The sequence below is a fragment of the Cupressus sempervirens genome, chromosome 1 (genome assembly GCF_028749045.1).
Source record: "Cupressus sempervirens isolate cs-2001-9-10 chromosome 1, ASM2874904v1, whole genome shotgun sequence".
In the NCBI taxonomy this organism is placed as follows: domain Eukaryota; kingdom Viridiplantae; phylum Streptophyta; class Pinopsida; order Cupressales; family Cupressaceae; genus Cupressus; species Cupressus sempervirens.
Genome location: NC_143118.1, coordinates 292,863,809 through 292,887,242, shown reverse-complemented (window position 1 = coordinate 292,887,242; position 23,434 = coordinate 292,863,809). Strand labels below are relative to the sequence as shown.

Below are 23,434 nucleotides of genomic sequence, written 5' to 3'. Positions count from 1 at the left end.
GAGGGAGGAACTTTTAGTTAGTCTTTGATGAAACTTTATTTTTTGTCCACCTAACCAAAGAAAATAATACTACCTTTTTGAGTACCATCTTTGAAATAACATGGATTTTCTACGTGTACTACAATTTGAACTTCTTCCTTATGGTGAACTATCATTTAGTGCACTAAATTCACTACATCCTAGAGTTAGGGATGCTAATTATGCTTTTAGATGATGATAATATTTGTCATTATATCGGGACCTATAGCATATGTATTTGAAGAACTTATAAAACCAAGTTTTATGAGTTTCTCTCAATGATGGTACCATAATTTTAGTTTAGTGCACTATATGTTACTAAATTTTTTTTTTCTTTCTATTAGGGATCTGAAGTCTTCCAACATGTTTTTATGCTATGTTCCACTTTTATACACAAAGAAATCAGAATGTTAACAATAATATTTTAAAATAAAATAAAATAAAATGATTGTTATCCCTAATTTTTCCTACTAGGGCTTCAATTTAGTCACTAGTGATAAACCCTTTTAACTTTGAACCAAATGCTATTCAAAGTACTCCAAGTCTCTCCCAAATCCTATAGTTATAGGGCTTTTGGATTTATATTGTTTAAGATATAGTCAAACCCTCAATGACTCCTTTGTAGTCAAATTTTTAGTCATGTACTCATGTATTTTCCAATTTTTTTTCAATTTGAAGTCCTAGTTTTGAGTTTTACTTTGTTTTGGAAAATCTTCTTGAATCTGCTAGGCTTCTATTCTAAATAGAGTAGCATGTAGAGATTTGTACATATATTTTGTTCCAAATAGTGGAACCTATGATTTCCTTGTAAATATGGTTAGTAGGTTCATAGGAAATTTTAAATATTTCATTTTAGGATTTTTAGATGCAGGTTTGATGGAGTTGCAATGATGCCCTAAGTGAGCAAAAAGTTCCCAGCTAGGGAACAACAGGACTAGGAAGTGCTTGGTTTGAAGCATTTTCATATTGGTGAGCCATTATTTTTCACATGGGTGGAAAGATCCATAGAAGGTGGTGTGATATGTGGAAGAAAAGGCTAAGAAGGAGAAGTTTATTACCATGAAAACTCTAACCCTTCAGCTAGTTGCTACACAATTTGGAAACCATCTTTTATAGCCTTAAAAGGGAAAAGGTGTTGTACAGACAATTTGGGGTCCTAAAAGTACATGAATATGTTGGCAGGATAAAAAGGGTAGTTGAATCCTAGAAATTTTTGCCAGTGTGTTTGACAAGTTTTCAAATGGTATACCAAAATCCCTAGTAGGAGGCCTAATTGGGGCTCTTGAACTACTAGGCCATTTGGGCAATAATGGAGTTCTAGGATGTGGGTTTGTGTATGGAGTCTTGGGATGATGAATGTAGCTTAGAAAAATCTTGATGGGGGTTTGACAATAGCCCTAGGTGCTGCATTGAGATTTGTACCATATGTTTCTAGGTGAAGGAAAAATTCCCTATGACAAGGTTTGTAGCTGATAGGAGTTGAAAGGTGACTTGGTGTGGATGGATCTTGGAGAAGGGGATAAATTGGAAGAATACTCTTGGAAATAGGGTTAGGAAGAAACCCTATAGGCTTAGGATAAGCCATTTGTTAGTTTTTACTTTGCAACCAAGCTAGGAAGAGAAGATCTATTACATCACAAATAATGTGTAATTTACAATAGCAAAGCATTAATATAAAAAGACAAAAAATTTAGAAGAAAAGAATGTGTAATTTATAATAGAAAAGCATTAATGTAAGAATAAAAAGCATTAAAAGATCTCTTAATGGTAAAATAATCCTCTAGATGTACTAATTGTTTGGTTGTAGCATTGTAGTTATGCTCTTAATCCTATCTACCATCATACCTTAAGATCGTAAAATTCAGTAAACCATTTGTGGTGTAGGGGCACTATAGCTTGGAGGAACACCAAGGGGGTCACTTCAATGAAATTAATAATTTGAAGACTAAAATGACCTATAAGGTCCTAAACCCATGTATTTGTGGCCATTAGAGCCAACTTGATGTACTTTGAGTCAAAATAAGTTAATATGTTCAATATTGCCAATGTAAGACAATAGGCCCTAGAAGGGTCATTATGTAAGGGTTTAATGGATTTGAAGGTCATGTTTGGTTTAAGGTAATAATATATGTTGTGAGGCCATTAATAAGGCCTATGGGATGTAATGGGATAGCCTCTTAGAGTTAGTAAGCAATAAGTTGTTGAAGTTGACAACTTACTTGTCATCCCAACAACATTTCATTAGAATAATAAGTGATAAGGGTTAGTTTCAAGTTAGTTATGAGTATTTGGGGTTGGATAGTCTTTAAATATAATGTATTTGATTCCTTTAATGAGGGAATGCATGGAGAAGAACAATAATAAACCAATTTTGAAGGCTTTGAATGTAAATCATTAGATTCACATTACTAACTCACATATCTAACTGTTATTTTGCTGTTAGTGAGAATTTTACTCATTTAAAAATTATTTTAATGCCTCCAAGTTTATATTTTTTATAAATATATTTGAGCCTACTTTCTTTTGGCATTGGAATCATCAAATTTAAATCAATATTTTGGAAGTTATTCAAATTTTAATAAAACTAGTCTACAATCATCTAGGGTAAACAACAAATGTAAAGTAATGTAGAGCTTATTTCTTTGACATGGAATAAACCATCCAATGGATGTAAATGTTACTAGAAATTTTATTTTCAATGTTTCCAATGGTTTCAGGGATCCATGATGAGATTCTCATGTTGATGTAACAAGAGAAATTGGAAGTTTGTTGTCTTAGTCAAGGAAGAAGCAATAGATTTGAGAAGTGAGCATATATAGGCCATATAAAATAATTAATAAGTGTTCCATGGGCATGGAAGTGTGTGGGGAACATGAGGATACCATCATAAATTTCTAATTAATCCATATGATCAAAGGAAAGAGTGAAAAAGATGATTGTCCTAAGTATGTTGTAGACTATCAAGAGAAGGTAGCAATAATAGTGGTAACATTAAATTGTTTTAAGTCATTAAATATGTTGTGAATTTTAAATGAACTAGTATTGCATGATTTTATATTCCCTAAAAGTGTATGGAACGAGAAAAGGTTCCCTATGTAAATTTTTTTCAAACTTAGTGATTGTATGTGATGAATGATTTTCTCACAAGTTCATTTACCAACTATATCGACCTTAAATGGGAGGCCTTGAAGGACCTTGCATAGATATCATTGTTGTTGGGGGGTAGAAGGGGGGGAAGAAGCAAAAAATTTGGATACATGATCAGTGAATATCTTACAAACAACCACTACAATCAAGGAGGAGTTTCAATGTACATTAGTGAACAACTTGTTATTTTTTGCATTTTCTTATGCATTCAAACTCTATTTATTTTTGACTAAATTCTTCCATAAAAACTCAAAAATATGAGCGATCTCACAAGGTCACTTAACCAACTAGCTTGACCTAAAATGGGAGGCCTTGAAGGACCTTAAGGTTGATCTAGACCTAGAGATGACTAATTTAGAAGTGAACAGAACCTTGGCCACTTTTTTGATGAAGTTGTTGATATAAAAGATAGCATGGAAACTATTAAGGAACTTCTTAAGAAACTTCAAAAGGCCAAAAATGAGATAAAATAAATTCAAAAATCCTAACAAATGAAATCTTTGAGGGATCATATGGATGGTGATATTGTCATAGTCATAAAACAAACTAAAGCTATTAAGGTCAAGCTTGAAGGGCTTGAAAAAGGAAATGCCACTAATAGAAAACTATCAAGGTTCAAAGAAGGAACACCTATTGATAGAACCAAAATATCTTTTACTAATGGTTTGCCAAAAAAGCTTAAAGACTTGATCAAAGAATTCTAGAGCCTAAGGGAGCATGTTGTTGGGGAGTATCAGGAGATCATAGAGAGAAGATACTTCACCATCATAGGTGAAAAAGAAAATGAGGAGGTAATAGAAAAAATAATTTCCATATGAGAAAGTGAAAATTTCCTATAAAAGGCCATTATGGAGTAGGGCAGAGGCTAGATTCTAGATACCATTAATGAAATATAAGAAAGACATGATGCTGCCAAAGTGATTGAAAAAAGTTTGATTGAGATACACTAGGTCTTTCTTGATATGGTTGTGCTTGTTGAGGCACAAGAAGAGCATCTTAATGACATTGAGCATAGTATCTTTTATGCTACTTAGTATGTTGGTCATGGTACCAAGCAACTCAGAGAAGTAAAGAAATACCAAAGAAGTTCCAAGTAATGTATGTGCATAGGTGTGATTCTGCTCTTGACTTTGATTCTAATCATAGTTGTTCCCATTGCAAACAACTTCCATAAATCATAAAATTATGACATAGATGTAGATTTTTTGAAGACAAAGGGGCATTTTGAAATTAGTGCAAGGCAAAAATTTAGTGATGCTGAATTTTTTCGAGTACTGATATTGATGTGATAATGATATATGTGTTTTGGGCCTTCAAAATACATTGCCAACTTTTAATTTTGTAGTGAACACACAACAACATGGTGATTTGGCCTTGAATAAGATGCTAAGAATATAGGATTTTCTATCATTGTTGGAAGTGAGAAAAGAGTATAGAGTTTCACTTGAGCTCTTTAGTATTGCAATTCATCGACTGTAATATTGCTTGGTTTTTTTAGTGTATTAAATCTCTCTAGAGCACAAAGACATTGAAAAGGGAAAACAATTCTTTTTTTAAGATTTATGACAATATATGCATTTATTATGGGCATACAAGTCTTTGGTATAGTCATGTAGAAACATTAAATTGGCATTTTTTCCCCTACTTATGTATAGCTTCCTAGAGAACGAAGACATTGAAAATGGAAAAAAAATCTTTTTATGGATCTATCACAAGAATTAGTAATTATGGGTATTAAATTTTGGCATATGATTCTTTGGTGTAGCAATGTACGAACATTAAATAGGATTTTCCCCCCTTCTTATGTAATGCTCTCTATAGCATGAACACTTAAAAGAGCATACAATTCTTTTTCTAGATGCTCAACAAAACACTTCTAGTTGATTTTTACAAATTTCTTAATCTTGTGGTTGTTCATTGTGAATTACGTCACATTTCAACCAATATCCTTTTTTTTTCAAAATTTATTGATGCAATTACTTTTGCATATTCTTAATGTTGTGGTTTACAACATGTAATGAATATAATGTTGGAAATCACTTCTTGGTAATGATATACAAACAGGATATGGGGATAATATGTGGATGTAATAATATAAAAAGATTACCTTAAATATGTGATAATGAATCACTTCCTGGTAACATGATTTACTTTTAAAAAATAGTAATAATTTGAATGTGATCTGCATAAAATAACTATCACACAATTCATCTAATTATCATGAAATACATCTAATGTAGAGAAGAGTCAACCAACACTGGAGTTCAACTCAAGGGTACTCAATAGTGGATTTCCCCTCTACATATGTTTGGACAAGTTCATCAATTTTTATTCAACATTATATCAGTTAGGGTTATAACTAATAGCTATTTACTAAGATTGAATGTACCTAGTTTGGCATTTGATCATTCCAAAAATGTTGATCAAACCAACATGAATGAAGTGCAAAATGATGAGTGCTCTTGCCCTATGTTGATGCTTGGCGAGATGATTTTTTTTGATGTTATGGTAATTTCTTAGCGAGAACTAAAAACTATAGGTTTTATGCATTTTTTACTACTTGGTGGTGTTGAAAACTATAGGTTTTAGGCATTTTTGGTTTTATGTAGGAGAGTTTTTAAAAAAAAAAAAAAATTTAATTGCACTCAATGTTTTTATTTTTTTAATGCTTATCAAGCAGACTAAATGCTAATAAAAGAACTATTTATAATTTATTAATTAAATTAAAAATTCCATGGTAATTGATTTGTAATTTTTGTTATTGATTTATAATTTAAATTTAATCAAAATGAGAATATAAATGGGAATCTTGTTGGATGTATTACCATTCCATCTACCTTCATTATAATTATTAATTATTTAATTAATGAAATAAAATATTTTATACAATTTAATCAATTAGGATAAACTTTAAATTAATACTTCAAATTTTAATTTTGAGTTTCAATCTATTGCAAAAAGAGGGGTAAAAATTTATTAAGACAGAAAGGAATACAACAAGGAGAGCTCAACAAGGAGCTCGATCCGGAGCAACAAGATCATCAAATTCTTACACCATCTCAAAGGACAGTTGCCTCCTATCCCTAATATTCCAACCCAGATCATGACTAGAAGCCCATTTGGCTAAACAATCAGCAGTTCTATTCCATTCACGAGGAATATACGTGAACCTAATGAACTAAAAAGAGGAAGAGAAGAAAAGAATCTGCTTAACAACAGTGGCCAGCTACCAACTAACATCCTCAAGCTCTTGCGAAGAAAGCATGTTCACCACCACTTGGGAATCAAACTCACAGATAATCTTACTCCATCCCCACAAGAAACACTGTTCCACAACATATAAAATAGCCTGAGCTTCCGTGAGATTGTTAGTATAATCACCCTTATGAATTGAGAAGAAAAATTTAACATCCCTAGAACTACAATGAGCCACTCCGCCAATACCAACTAGACCAGGATTCCCACGAGAAGAACCATCAGTGTTAATTTTTAGAAGTCCACAGGGAGGAGGAGTCCATTGCCCATCCCGATTAACCCGACCCTTCCTCTGATGGTGAAGCTTCCTGGACATAGAATGAAACCTATGAGCTGCAGCCCCATCTTGCAAATGAAAATTGAGGTGATTACAGAGAGCAAGATCAACCAGATCCATAGCCCCATCAAGCTCACACTTCACAAGAATAGTTTCTTGAAGAGAATGTGATATTTTCCACCAAAGATGTAAAACACCAAGCCGAACATCTTGGAATATGCGATGATTCCTCTCCAACCAGATATGCCAAAGCATGAAAGATGGACCAACAATCCAAGCAGCATGGAGAAAAGAAGACTTGGAGGGAGCACTACCCAAGCGGGCCTAGAACTCAGGCAAAGAGGAAGCATGCCGACAAGAGCAACCCCAAGTGCTCCACCAAAGGTGCCATATCTAAGTAGAATAGGAGCAATGGAAGAATAGATGGGAGACAGACTCCTCTCCATTACCACACAAAACACAATAAGAGGGGCCCTGAAATCCATGTTTACAAAGATTATCCCAGGTAAGACAATGGTTGTGAGCCACTAGCCACATGAAAAAATTGCACTTGGACCAAGAAACTTTATTCCAAACTTGCTTCCAACAAGGGACCTCAGCATCCACAATTAATTGTCTAGTTATCTCCTGATACCCAGCAGAGACATGATATTTACTAGACAAGGTACTGCCCCAAGCCAAAACATTTGGACCAAGCAAAGGAGAACACTCTCTAGAGGCAAAAATTTGAGAAAGCTCTTGACGATCCATGTCTGTACCTCCAGGAGGCCAATTAGAAGAATGCTTCCATCTGTAACCAACAACAGGTCCCAATTGATAAGGAGTCTTGTAATGAGCCACTTTATCCCATCCAGTGGCAAGAAAAGAGTCACAAAGAGGCCGAAGATGAGGGTATATGGATAAAATGGAAGGGAATCCATCCCAAGCATCAGACCAAAACAAAGCCTGAGAACCTCCTTTACATATCCAGAATAGACCCCTCTTCACCAACATCACACCTGTCTTCAAAGTATGCCAAACCATTGAGCCACGACCTTCAAGAGGAAGTGCAAAAATAGAGCAAGGATCAGCACCATGAAAATATTTATGAGTGATAATATGAGCCCAAAGTTGATGTTGTCTAGAGCACCATCGCCAATAAAGTTTAGCAGCCAAAGCTTGACTACTCAATAGAGCAGATCGAAGACCAAGACCACCCTCCTTTTTAGGCCTACAAATAGTTTCCCAATTAACCAAGCTCCATTTAGTACTATGCAAATTACCACTCCAAAGGAGTTGTTTAGAAAGAGCATCAAACTCCTTGAGAAAGTAAATAGGTGCAGCGTGAACCATGCTTCTATAAGTAGGAAGAGCTTGGATAACAACTTGAAGAAGAGTAACCCAGGCAGCAGTAGAAAGCCATCTATGAGTCCAATGATTTACCTTATCCTGAAGCTTAGTAATAAATTTTTTCCAGAAGAGACGTGGCTGCCTGGAAACAGAAATAGGAATGCCAAGATAAGTCAAAGGAAGTGATCCTATCTGAAACCGTAGGATACCAACAATCCTGTGCTGAATAGAATCAGGAGTGTTAAAAAAGTAAATGAAAGATTTGTGCTCATTAACTTTCTAGCCTGAAGCTGCCAAATAAATGTCCAAAGCATGTCGAAAGGCTTCAGCTTCCTTGATCCTAGCAAGATCGGAAAGAACAGAATCATCAAAAAATTGAAGATGGGAAAGAGAAGGTAAGCCATTACCCCACCGCCAGCCTTGAATAGAATTTTGGGACACCTGATGCTTAATGAATCTGCCCAAGCCTTCAGCCATGATGATGAATAGATATGGGGAGAGAGGGTCACCCTGGTAGAGGCCTCTAGAAGCACCAAATAGTTGAGAAGGTTGACCATTAATAAGAACAAAAAAAGAGGCAGAAGTAACACAACTCATAATCCAACTTACCCAATCAAAGCTAAATCCAAAAGAAAGAAGAATACTCCTTAGGAAGCTCCATTTAACTCTATCGTAGGCCTTAGCCATATCCAACTTAACAAACATGGCTCTCTCCCTTGAAGTAGCCATAGAGTGAATAGCCTCAGTAGCAATAACCACCCCATCCAAAATTTGTCTGCCAGCAACAAAACCACCTTGTTCTTCTGAGATAATAATGGGAAGCCACCTTTTCAGTCTCTCAGCAATCAACTTAGTAATAACTTTGTAAACCACATTACATAAGGCAATTGGTCTAAAAAACTCCAATTGATTAGCACCCTCTCTCTTAGGAATAAGAGTCAAGAATGTAGAGTTCAAAGCTCGAAGCATCTACTTGCTAGCATAGGATTCTTTAACCACCTCCAAGAAATCATGATTAATGATGTCCCAAAATTCTTGAAAGAATTCAACTGGAAAGCCATCAAGACCAGGAGCCTTCCCCTTAGGCATGCCAAAGACCACCTCCTCCAGCTCTTCCAAAGAGATAGGACGCATGAGATAATCATTCATTTCCTGAGTGATAAGGGAAGGAATACATGAAAAAATAATATTTTCTTCATTATTAGCAGGAGGAGAGTCCTCGGAGAAGAGGGTAGAGAAGTACCAAATAGCCTCCTAGAACAAAGCTGGCAAGGAATTTAGTTGGATACCTTGAGAATTAACCAACGAAGAGATAGTGCTCTGATTCTGGTGAGATTGCACTGTTTTATGGAAAAGCCAGTGTTTCAATCACCTTCCTGGAGCCAATCAACTTTAGCCTTTTGCTTCCAAAAAATTTCCTCTCGAAGTTCCCATTCTTCTAGAGCTCTAGAAGCAAGGGATTCAGCCTTGCCAAGATCCTCTGAGAAACCTCAATCTCTAATCTCCCTTGTGATGACATCAAGATCTTCTTGAGCAAGCCTCTTCATAAAGTGAAGGTTCCCAAAGCATTCCCTATTCCATATCTTGAGCTGCCTTTTAACATATTGAAGCCTTTTAGAAAATGAGAACATTGCAGTACCATATGCAGGAGCACCATCTTTCCACCAACAAAAAAAAAATCATGAAGAGAGGAGTCACGAAGCCACATCAACTGGAACTTAAAAGGAGGATGCTTCAGAACATAAGCCCCTATAGCAAAAAATTTGATTGGCCAATGATCTAAACCCCTCCAATCAAGGATTTATGAAGAGATAGTAAGGGTGCCACTAACCCAGAAGCAAGAAACAAGAAATCTATCCAGACGTTCTGAGGTAGCAGCAACACCAGTCCTGCGATTATTCCAGGTATAGAGACCGTTAGAAGGCTTAACATCAGAGAGATGTAAAAGAGATATGTGTTGCCGAAGAAGAGCAAAAGAAGGCCCCAATCTAGCCAAACCACCATGCTTCTCCTCCAGACTTAAAAATGAATTGAAGTCCCCTGCTAACACCCAAGGATGATAAGGATGACAATTTCTAACATATTGAATATGTTCCCAAAGTTCCTCCTTTCCCACAAGATCAATAGGTGCATACACATTAGTAACCATGATTACCTCTCCTGAGTCTAGAGCAGAAGCTACCATAGAGAGAGCTGAGCGACAAGACATCCAGCCAAGAGGAGAAATTTTTTGAGGATCCCAAAATATAGCTAAACCACCAGCACTACCTGTTGCCCCAGCACACTGGCATTGGCCACGAGACCAAATACTAGAGGCATGTTGGACCATAGACTCCACAGAGAGCTTAGTCTCTTGGATACAAAAAACATCAGGACTATGATCAACCACCAAGTTATGAATAGCCTTTTGTCTAGGGATACTATTCAACCCCCTTACATTCCATGAGAGAATAATCATCATTGGGTAGAATTGGGAAAATGAGAATCCAAAGGTTTCACTGAACCAGACTCAATCAATATATCTCCTATGAGTTTAATCTTCTCTTGGTCTGTTTTGCACTCACTCCTTAGAGGGGGAGTAGAAGAAGCCCGCTTAAAGGGTCGAGGCATCAACCCCAAGGGGAGAGGAGATCTCTTGCCCTTACTTGATGGTAGCACATCCTTAACCAAGTCAGCCAAAACAACATCATTATCCTCCAACACTATAGGAGTCACCAGAGCCTCTGTCACAGGAGCTACAGGGACCTCACAGTTTTGATATACTACAACTTGGGATGCCCCACAAGCATCATTAGGAAAAAATCTCTCATCTGGGCAAACTGGATCAGAAGAGATAGGAGGAGGAATACCCTCCTCTAGAACCATACTATCCAACACCTCAAAGTGATTAAAACCTGAATCAGATAATCTTTCTTTCAAAGGCCTCTTTTGACCACGTCCCTTAGCTCGAGGGTGAACATGGGTAAATCCATCCTTATCCTGCATTTGAGCCTTACCCTTACTTATAGCATCTTGCGGATTCATCCCCTTGGTAGTATTAACCATTTGAGATTGTCCTTTCCCTGTAGTATCTGCCAAACCACCAGCATTGCCAGCTGTAGAAACATCCACTCCTTTGAAACTCGAGTTACAAGGGTACTGACGCTGTAAATGACCATACTCATGAAAAATTTGGCAACAGAAAGGGAGGGATTCATAATCTAACTGCTGCACCCAAGAAGAATCCCCCAGAAAAATTTCCAAAGAATCTGGTAATGGGTTATTCAAATTAATTTCAACACAAATTCTAGCATAAGAAATAACCTTTTTATCAAGGGATTGATGTGCGATCACAGCCGGCTTCCCCAAAAAAGCAGCAATTTGTCGAAGGATGTCTTCATGCCAAAATTCCAAGGGAAGATGAGGCAAGCGAACCCAAACTGGCACTGTTGAAGGGAGATCCTCAGCAGAATTAAAACTTGAATGCCAAGGTTTGAAAAATAACCCCACATGGTTGTAGAAATAAGTGCCTCCTTCAAAAACACGATCACGATCAGACATGCAAGAGAATACAAAAAAAAAAAAAACTATTCCCTGCCAACATAATCTCCATATTGCCTTCCACCTGCCATGAGCGGTGGATCCATGCCTCAAGAGTGGATAGGGAAATCCGGATTCCAAGATATTTGCATATCAAAGCATGCTTGGTCCAATAAACAATGTCCTCCATTACAGCCATTGGAGGAATAACCAGAACAGGGCGATCATGGCTATGCGAAAAACAACCATTAACTTTTTTCAGCTTGGATCTCTCCCCTGAATAAAATGATTCAGATCGCATTGCATGCATAGTTGGAGAAGAACCATCTATTCTCACCAATGGAGAAGAAATCCCAGGCCCTTCCATGCAAACAATAAAACCACAATCCAAAATTGACTGCAGAAGATTTCCAAAAACACCGACGCAAATTATGTCTAGTAGCTAGCAATCCAAACAGAACAGAAAAATAGTAAAGATCAAACACCAACAATAGGCTAGGAGATAAACCCTAGCACAGCCGACAACCAATGCTTCTCCACATTCCTCCACAATCCCTAATTGTAAATTAAATAATTAGAATATCCTAATTAAATTTTATTTATTGCCAACTACACACACACATACATATATACTATTAATTCTCATGAGAGATGAGTTTATGTACACCAATAGCCATGAAACATTGGTCAATGACAAGATAGACTTAAAAAACTACACAGTTGAATCGTAATAGCAATAGAAAAAGTGAAAAAAATATTGAGAACTCGTTCTCATATATATATATATATATATATATATATATATAACAATAATATTTTTAATTCATTTTTGTTCTTATTATATCTAAATCGTGTTTATCAATATTAGATTTTTAAACCACATGAAACCCAAATTTTTGGTGTGAGTGAGGTGTAGATGGATTTCTTATGCAATAATCCTATTATCAAGCAGTCATTTCTAGTGAAATAAAACTTCTAATTTATATATTTTTTTATGATTATTTTATCAAATGTCATTAAAAATGAGTAATAATATTTTATTCATTCAATTTTATTTAAGTAATTGATTATTTGTGACTAACTATTTAGTTGTTTATTTAGTAATTTTTGTTTAGGTGACTAGTTTTTCAGTCATCTATTTAGTCATTAATTTGATAGTTTATTTAGTCACTTTCATTTGGATGATCTTGTGATTGTATATAATGACTAATTTAGTCACTTATTTAATCACCTATTGTTGTAAATTACAAAGAAATAAAATAATGTGATCAATTTTGGTCATGTGACTAACTATTTTAGTGGTATGACTAAAATTTTTAGTCACTTAGTCACATATTTGCCAAAATGTACTAGTGCAAAGTATATCAGATGGATGTTAAATCAAATTTCTTGAATGGGGAACTTGAAGAAGAGGTATAAATTGAGCAACCTAAAGGATTCCCTCTAATAGAAGATAAAGAGATGGTATTTAGACTAAAGAAATTTCTACATGGTCTAAAGAAAACACCTAGAACTTGGTATGCAAGGTTGGATAAGTATTTGACAAAGCTTGGATTTGTTAAAGGTATGAAACATGGTAATTTTTTTTTGGGAGAAGTTGATAATGGTTTATTTATCATAGTAATATTTTCTGATGACATAATATTTAGAGATAATAATGAAGAAATTGATAAGTTTGCCAAAGAGATGTAGAATGAATTTGAAATGAGTATGATGGGAGAAATGAAGTTTTTCCTAGGATTGTAGACTATGCATAATAATGATGGTATTTTCATTTCACAATCTATATACTTGAAATAATTTTTGAAGATATTTGGATTGGAAAGTTGTAAGCCTGTTGGTACACCTATGATAATTGGTCACACGTTATCTAGCAAAGATAAGACACCTACAATTGAGCAGAAGAAATATAGATCCATGATTGGAGGATTGCAATATCTGACTCACACAAGACTAGATATAGAAAATCTAGTTGGGATTGTAGCTAGATTTCAAGATGATCCTAAAGAGTATCACTATGCAGTAGTAAAGAGGATATTTAGATATTTGAAGGGAACATTTGATTATGGAATATGGTATGATAGATCAAGTGATTTCACTTTATATGCATATACTGATGTAGATTGATTAGGCAGTATGGATGACACAAAAAGCACCAATGGTGGAGCATTTTTCCTTGGAGGAAGATTGGTTTCTTGGCTAAGTAAGAAACAAGATAAAATTTCATAGAGTACAATAGAGGAATAGTATGTAGCAACAATAAATAACTATAATTAAGTTATGTAGATGAAGTAAATGTTGAAGGATACTGGGATTGAGTTTACAAAACCCATTATCATTTACTATGATAACACAAGTACAAGTATGTCTAAGAATCATGTATTGCATTCTAAGACTAAGAACATATCCATTAAGTATCATGTCTTAAGATAGAAGACAAAAAAAAAGGAGATTAGATTGGAGTATGTGAGAACTAAAGATAAGATTGGAGATATCTTTATGAAGACCTTAACTAAAGATACATTTGAGTACTTGAGAGGTATGCTTGTACTTATTCCCCTACCTACTTTTGAGTAGATGATGTAGTAAGTGCATCAGTCCAGTGGTATAGATCACTATTATTAGATTGGATTAAATACTAATGGTTCCTATATGGGGGAGTATTTGTTGAGAGCCAAGTGATGGAGGACTCTTGGTATTTGGTATTTGGTATTGAACAATGTCTTTGAACACTTGAGTTGGTTAAAGAGGTGTAACAAGTATATTATCAATTGGTAGGTTTAACAATTGGTATATTGATATGATGAGGTTTTTTTCATTGATGTTAATGGGGGATAATATGCATGAAAAATAACTCTGAAGCATTTATTAGGGAGATTTAGAAAGATTCATGTGAGAAGAAAGAAGGAATATTTATGAGGGAGATATGTATGATTAGTTATTTATTATGAACAATTGTTGCTGATCCTAAGAAGATGCATAATAGAACAGTGTTCCAAAGAATTGATTGATGAAGAGGATTTGAGAAGATGACAAAATCAGCAATAGAGTACTGGTTTGGTAATCTTAGAACTTAGATGTTTTTCATCTATGTTTTCATCAATGCCAAAGGGGGAGATTGTTAGCATGAATTCTGATAATAATACATTAGGGGAGTATCCTAAGTATTGGAGAGTATTGACATGTTGCATTCATGACTATATTTGTCATTAATGTCAACATAGTATTAAGTCTATGAAGATTGCTAGAATAGTAGACAAATATCTTAGTGATACAAAAAATGGTTTGATTATCTAGTGATGTGCAACTAAGGACATCTTCTACATTGTGTCTTGATGATGCGGTTAAATGTACAGAGTATAAGTCAAATATGTACAAAATTTTTACCTAATTTATTGAGAGAAATATAGAAACAGAGTGCTTAAGAACAATGTTTTGATGTTTGTTTGATTTCTTTCATCTAAGATGTAATGAGAAGATGCACAATCAGCCAGTGATAGAAGATAGTTGTATGGTGATGTTAGCAAGTGCACAAACCCTATTATTGCATATTTGAGAAGTTGTATAGACTATGAGATGAGAATGCTATTGTAATTGTAATTTTTAAATTATCTTATTATAATTAATTGGGAAAGCCTCAAGGTTGACTTAAGGAATTATTTTGAAGATATGGTATAAAGGAAATATGTTTTCCTTGTTTGTAATGTAAGTTGTATGTGAATCAAGTGTAAAAAGGAGCAGAGTGTTTGGTGAATGTGAGTAAGTGATCCAAGGGATTATTGGATGTGAATTGTGTGATTTGGTTACAATATCTAAAGGAGCAAAAGTCTAGTTGACATGACAGAGATAGAGGAAGGAAGGAAACTTCATTTCTATTATTCTACAAGGAATAATATGGAGATCATTTGGATAGTGGGTTCATTGATCTTAACCTTGAAGCTATTTGGGCAGTGGGTCCACTTGTGTTCCACAACTCCTAATAGGGTTGGAATCTCCTAACATGGATTCAAAGTCTCCTAACAAGGACTAATATGTACTGAATGTTGTTATAGACTCCTAACAAGGTCCATCCTCTAACAAGGACTATTTATATTAGTACATCATCTTGTGGGTACCATCTCCATCGAGATTTTCCCTCTGATCAAGGGTTTCCCTAGTTAACATATTTGGTGTTAATTGTGTATGAGTATCTTGTTGTGGTTTTGATTATATTGCTCACATGGTTAAAGTTTAATAAGGTTGATAATTGTGATATTAGTTTGATAATTGATTCACCCCCCTCTTAGTTATATTAATAGATTATATATTCTAATAGAAGATTGGGTCAAGCACAGTTGAGGATAGGTTCTATAGAGTGTCTTGATTTTGTGCACGAGAACACATCCATATATTTAAAGATTGATAAAACTCATTCAAGATTTATAAAATATAGTTTACAAAAAGAGTTCTTGAGAAGTGGTTTTTGGTAATTGAATTATAGCTCCTAACAAGGATAGAATCTGGCTATGCGTAATTGTACAATGGTAGAAGAAATCATGATGATGTCAGTGAGTGTTCAAAGTCCAAAGTTACATATGTAACATTTGTAGAGACTATGACTTGAAAGTTTTGTGTAATTATAAAAATATGTAATGTAGCATATATATTTTTATCTTAATGAGGTCCTATTGTAATTGTAAATTGGGAAAGTGTCAAGGGTGACTCAATAAATTAATTTGAGGAACTGGTATTAAGGAAGGTTTTTCCCTTGCAATTAAGTGTTTATAATGAAATGTATTGAAATTAGTATGAAAATTGTAAGTGCAGATTATACGTAAGTAAATTATCTAAGGGATTCATGTGATGTAAGTTTTTGGATCTGGTATTGAGATCTAAGAAGTATTTGGTGCAACAAAGGCACAATGATTGAGAAAAGAGATTATATTTAGCAAAAAATGCTAGAGGACAATTGGTCTTTTGGTATTTCTCTAAAGAGAATAAATATAGAGGCTAGTTGGATAATAATTTTGGTGGTCTTTCCCTTGAATTTTTTTGGATAGTGAGTTAGTCTTCCTTCCACAACTTCTAACAAGTTTGGCAGAACTCCTAACAGGGTTGGAATCTCCTCACAAGGATTCAAAGTCTCCTAATAGGGATTGGTACATATTGAATGTATTTTATTATCTCCTAAAAAATTCCATACTCTTATAAGAAATTTATATATTAGTACATCATTTTTTGGGTACCATCTTCAATGAGGTTTTCCCTATTTAAAAAATCTAGTGTTATTGTGTATGATTATCTTCTTGTGGTTATCACAGTTTCTAATCATGTGTTTCAAATTTAATAAGGATAACAAAAGTTGTTTTGATTTCATATTTGATTCACTACCCCTCCCCTTTGAATATCTTGGTGGACTTTACTTTCTAACAAGTTTTACTAGATACTATAGGACAAGGAGAAAAGGAGGAGGAGAAAGAGAGAGATTATGCTACACAACAAACAAATCTAAAGAAAAAGGCTCCTTTTCCACCAAAAAAATCCCCAAGTACAAGAATTGTTAGTCCTATAGGAAAGAAGATAAAGAAGAAGAAAACCACGACTACAACTAGGTCCAATATAGTTAACTATATTGGATGAAGAGATTATCATACCATATTGGAAACCTAAGATACTTGATTCTAACACTCCTACTATATTTGGATAAATATGCTATAGGAAGCTTGATAAAGATAAGATAAAGAAAGAGTTGAAGTAGAAACATGTATTATTTGATATTAAAGACATTGTTAGATGTTGTTTTTGATACTACACTTTATGAAAAGACTCCATTTTATAGAAATTAGTACAAATATTGGAGAAGTTGAATGAACTTGATGAGAAGATCAAGCTAAGCTAATGGAAAGATCTGAAAGGAAATTTAAAAACAAGGTTCTTGAAACTAGGTTTCACAAGACATTATAGTACAACAACTAGAATTATCCACATTTGTTACCGAGTTGGAAACAATCATTCAAATTTTATTACTTTGTTTAAGAAGTTGAATGGTATTCCCCAAATTACACAATACATCAAGGAAAAACTAATTTTTTTTGGGGAAGACATGAAGACAAGTGCATATACACTTATTGTTGATCTAGATTTTGTATTTGAATCATTATGCAAAGGTAAGATTCCATACTAGAGTTCAACATGGTCTATTACATGAAGAAGCTAAGACAAGAGCATAAGTGACTAAAATGAAGGAATTGGTAAAGATCTTATTGCTACACCTATCCTATCTATTGCAAATCACATGGTTTATATGACAACCAAACTGAAGGTGGAAATACAAAAGTTAAAGATATTGGATTGCAATTGGCATAATGCTATGACAATTATGATGAAGAGTCACCAAGTTTCACTATATTAATTGGGAATCAGATTAAGGTAAATATTACATTTTTGAAGTTTTTTGACATAAGTCTCAAAAAAGGAGGAGATATTATATGTTTGATTAAAAAGGTAGATCACTATGTATAGTGATAGGGGGAGATATTATGAATATGTATGTATTGTGAGTATGATTGAGAATTTATAATAATTCTATATAGTATGCATAAAGTTTTTCTACTAATTCCAAAGGGGGAGAATGTTACTCTCATTTCATATTCACATTGTAATTAGTTTCAAAAAGATAGATAAGAGTTAACAAAGGATACTGGTTGGTAGATATAGTCAAATAAGCCATGTTATAGTACCTAAGAAAAAGAGAAGAAATAAATATAGGTATGTTAATAATAAATGATCTTGGTATACACCAAGAAATCCAATAATCACAAGCATATACATCACCAAGAAGATCAAGACTATCCAAGTAGGAAGGTCATTGAGTGACAAAAAAGTTGCCAAGCCAAAATATGGCATTCATCGAGCAACATGAAGGATACATAAAAGTTTGAAATGACACAAAATATTATGTGTAACACCATTATTGAGAGAGAAAAGAGATTTGTACACATCAATAAAATGATTTGGTAAAATTTATTGGTTAATGTGATTTGATTGTTTATGATTCCAAGTCAGAAAATAGACCAATGAAAATAGAGAAAGGAAAAGGAAGAGATAATGACTACTTTAGATTGTTGATTTAAATAAAGTGGAATTTCTAGAAAATTCCTACACCCTCATTAGGTCAAGGATCATAAGAGGTAAAAGATACCCATTTAAGGATCTACAAGGAATAATTCAAAGATTGATGATAGAGTTGTTGCTACTAAAAATATTGTTGTTGAAGTTTTTTTTTAGAGGGTTGTACTAGAAGTTAAAGGAGGAAGTACTATAGTAGATCACAAATTAAAGCAAAATAAGGAAGGATATGATATATTAGTCATAGGAGGTGATAAATAATTTAGAAGAAGAGGGTTCTGATCAAGAAAAGTAAGTTGTAATTATACATCTAAGTTTTACTTCTATTTTCTAATCATTGTGGCAATTAAAATCCTTTCTCAAGGTAGACCTCATAGTCTTATAGTAAATCTCTCAAATTAGTACACCCTTAGTATAGTGTTTTAAAATCCTTGCAAAAGGTAGATCCTAACATATCTTTTGTAGTACTCCTAGCTTAGTGAGTCACCAGAAGTGACACCTCATTGTACCCTAACAAGGAAAGCTCTTACTATATTAATGATTGATTTGTGGGTACCATCCCTACCAAAAATTTTACTCTAATTAAGGGTTCATGCATGAAAAAATCACTATGTTATGTGTGTGTAATTGATTTATGTTTATATGTTAAGATATATTAGCTACATTTACTTTCATTTCAATATTGAAATAATGTATGTGCATATTTACTGAGTGGATAAAACTACAAAGGGATAATTAGATTTGAAAGGCATAAATTTTTAAGAGGATGTTGGTTCACCCCTACTCTCAAAATCCTCCCTTTTCTAATTAATCTAACAAATACACCCATTTTGTAGTATTATGTCTCTTATTGTGATTTTGGATATGATAAAGTGATGGAGGAGCATCTTGGGTCTAAAGGAAATCTTGCATCACCCAAAAAATTTCCTTTTTATTTCTTGAATAAGGGTTGTCTTAGTGTAGAGTTGCTATCTATGGAGGCTTTCTATAGTAAGTCAATCATACGAGCTCAGAATGTCCTAATTTCAAAGGTGGATGTTCATCTTAGATATATCAGCCTATAATTGAGGCTTAGTACCATATCATGAGTATTCATCAATTTTTAGTTTTTAATTTTGGTATAAAAACCTCAAGCTCACCGTTGAAGGCCTAAATGTGCCCGAATGAGGCCCAACAACTTGATGGATGGGCACTTGTTCTTATTTGCATCTATAGATCAACAATTGAGGATTCTAAAAAGTGATTATAATATCCAATTAGAGAAATAGTTCAAGAGCTATAGCCTTCTAAAGTTAGGCCAATGAAAAATTCTAAAATGAATGTCAAAAATGTATTTGGCCAACTCGATATGTATTTTTAGGGTTTTTTAGCACTAGGTATTTAGTTTGAGTGTGTAGAACCTTCTCGAGTAGTATAAAATTGCCTATTTACGAAATGCTCATACATTGTCTAGGAAAACTTTGGGTTATAATTTGTAGCTTTGTCTTACAGATTACTGTAATGAAGGTTCCCATGTGGCTTAACATATTTTATTTCTAAATTATGTAATTCCAGATTTGTGACAATAATAAGAAGCCCATATTTGTCCTTGTAGATTGCTGTTGTTTCTCTATTTTTGTTATGTATTTGTGGTATTAAGGGGAGCACCCTTCATCATGAAGTCTCAAGTATATTAGGGGTTTGATGGTTTCTTTGTCTCCTAAGTCATGATACAAATAACTTTTTTCTTTTGATATACTTTACCATGAGTTTCAGGCAACTCATACTCATACTAAAGTGGGTGTTAAATGTACCATTTTAAAATGGAAGCACCCATCTTTTAAGAGCTTTATCACTTGTCCTATAGTGATTTCTTGGACCATGGATGGATTTATGCTCAATGTGCTCTTTCACCTATTTTCTTCCAGCTTTCCCAAATCTATTTTGCACTTTCTCTGATCCTTTTGGAGGCATGCCCTCTTCTCTTCTTTAGTAGTAGGTCGACTGAAGTTAACCTATTGTGGAAGAGGTTTACCTAGGTAAACCTATTCTATAATAGGTTGAAATATTCATAAAGAGGTCAATCAAGATGACCTCTTCCCCAATGATTGTGAGGTACAAGGCCCAAAATATCTTTGGGTTTCTAATATTAAATTCCCTCTCTTCGATCAACTTGTATTATTTTCCCACCTAAAAACTAGTATATAAGGGGACTTGGCGGCTTCATTTTTAATCCTAAATTTTTTTAAGATGCCTACTTTGTGCAATGAAGGAATTCAAGAAGTCAAGAATTTCAAGGATTAAAGTAAAGGAGTTTTCATCAAGCATTAAAGGATTCTTTATGAGAATTCCCTCTTGAACATCTAGCATATTGTTGGCAATCAAGGGATGAGTTGTACATTGAGGCATTCATCATCTTATTCATTCATGTACATTTAAATCCATGGCTCTATGATGTAGTTAAGGTAGATCCCATTGCAACTTGTGGAGATATCCTACATTCTACTTACCAAATTCAACATCTATAACATACAAGAAGGAAAAATCCTTATTGACAAGGGCTTTTTACGAGAAAGAAAAATATTTATATTCATCTTGTTTCATTTACATAAATTTAAATTTAAATTTCAAGGTTTATTTATTAATCTAGGGCTTGACCAAGGTAAGCCTTCATCGACCCAACAATTAAAGCCCCAATTTTTTGTGTGCAGGAGTATGCTAGTGAATTTGTGTTTATAGAAATGGAAATAACTCCCTAAAATATTTCTAAAGAATATAGGTTGACCTTGTTATAGTACCCTAGGAAGAAGTCGACTCCATGAAAATCTTCTAAAAGGCTTTCCACCAAGTTAACCTATTCTTGTAACCATGATTGGAAAATGGTTTTTGGGTTTTTTGAGTTTTTTTCATTCTATTAAGAGATCTATAATCAATTTTTTAGTTGCAGGTCCATATCCACACTTTTCCAAGAGAAAAAACACATCCCTTTACATATTTCAAGGCAAGTCATCTATCTTTCATCTCAAGTCATATTTTTTGTATAATTTTGTATCTTGTATACACTTGAAATCTATATTTACATTACTTAGTCAATTAGTTCAATTTTTCGTAAAAATTATCACACATAGGCTAAAGAGACTATTTCTTTTTATTTTATTCATTTTCTCAATTCAAATTTAGTATTGGCATCCCTTTAATTGGGTCATGCTAATATAATCTGAATTCAAGAAGGAATCATACTTGGAGATTCTCCCTTTCTATAGACATATTTTTTAATATTGTAACAAGTGAAGTGGATGCCTACATCCCATTAAAGCACCTCAATTTCACCACTAAAAAATAATAACACATAAACCTTTGAAGACTCACCATTTTAGAAGTTCTTAGACCAAATGTGATTTTGGAATTGATATCAAAGGTTAGGATTATAATATTAAGAAAATTGCTAGAAATTGTAAAAGACGAATAGAATGAGAAATTAGGATATAAAGTTAGTGATTTTTAATTATAAAAAAATGAATAGCACATGTTCATTCATATTTAAGTCTAATGCCGATCATTTGTTAATGAAAATATTTCAATAAATATTTTCCATTTTACAAAGTTAACACAAGATTTCTCTTGTTTTGTTTGGTAACAAGGGATGAAAGATGTTGATAGTTCAAGAAAGATTAAACTAAAGGAGAATTGAAACAAGAAGGATCTAGGCTACACAAAAAAGAAATTCTAGGATCAAAATAGGGAAGATCCAATATCCCTATACAGTGGGAAAGATGATGGTTGTAAGTTGAAGATCACAATAAAAATATAAGTATGAGTTCAAGTTCAAATCATCAAATACTAAAAGAAAAGAATGAGTTATGCAAGTAAAATGAACAAGCTTGCTAGTGAAGAAGATTGTCAAAATATTGAATTTCTTTCAAAAATCTAAGTTCAATTAGAAAGATCCAATGTCATGAAGAATAAACATCACTTCTAAGGATCATGGAAAATAAATAAAGTGAATGAGAAGATTTATAATAAGATGAAAAATAACATGAGGATGAAGTAATTTAGGAATATGGACCATCAAAATCAATCTAAGACTTGATAATATTGAGTATCAGGAGATATCACTAGAGACATGTAGACTTATTTATGATGATGGGGGGTTCAATTAATAAATTTCATAATAGAAGTATCTTGATGTGATACCCATTCATCTTCAACGAATCAAAAAATTCTTGTTCCACATGTCCAAGTTCATCCAATAAAATGATTCCAAGTGTACATGTGGAATACATCCAATTACTCTACATAACATGTTTTTTTCATTGGTCTATATAAAAGATATATAATTATCTCATTGGCCCAAATGGTAGTGCTTTTATGTAATTGGATAAATATTCAATAATTGTATTTGGTAGTTGAATTGGATCTATGTCCAGTATCAGTATTGGTCATTGATTCTAAATCAATATGGGATATTCATTTTACTTGAGGAAACTATAAAAAGTTACACCTCATCATTTATAAATGAGTTAATTATATTGGTTAGAATAGAGTAGAAGAGACTTGGATAGATTGGTTCTATAATATTACTAGAAATTCATTTTTATTATCATGATGAATTACTTGTATTATTTTGAAGTGTTGGATGCTTTCTACATTTCCTCACTTAGATTAGGATTTTATTTATATTGAATATAAGTATGATGAATGAGATATATTTTTGTTGGTGAATTATGTTGAAACTTATGTCTACACCTTTTGACACTTGTTGATTGCACATACAAATGTAAGGTTGATCTAAACTAATTGCAA

The 23,434-nt window shown here is 33.6% G+C and overlaps 1 pseudogene; it reads left to right on the top strand.

The window, feature by feature from the left end:
- Nucleotides 1–3,146: 3,146 nt before the first annotated feature.
- Nucleotides 3,147–4,346, top strand: LOC149577257 (syntaxin-124 pseudogene; annotated as a pseudogene).
- Nucleotides 4,347–23,434: the final 19,088 nt, after the last annotated feature.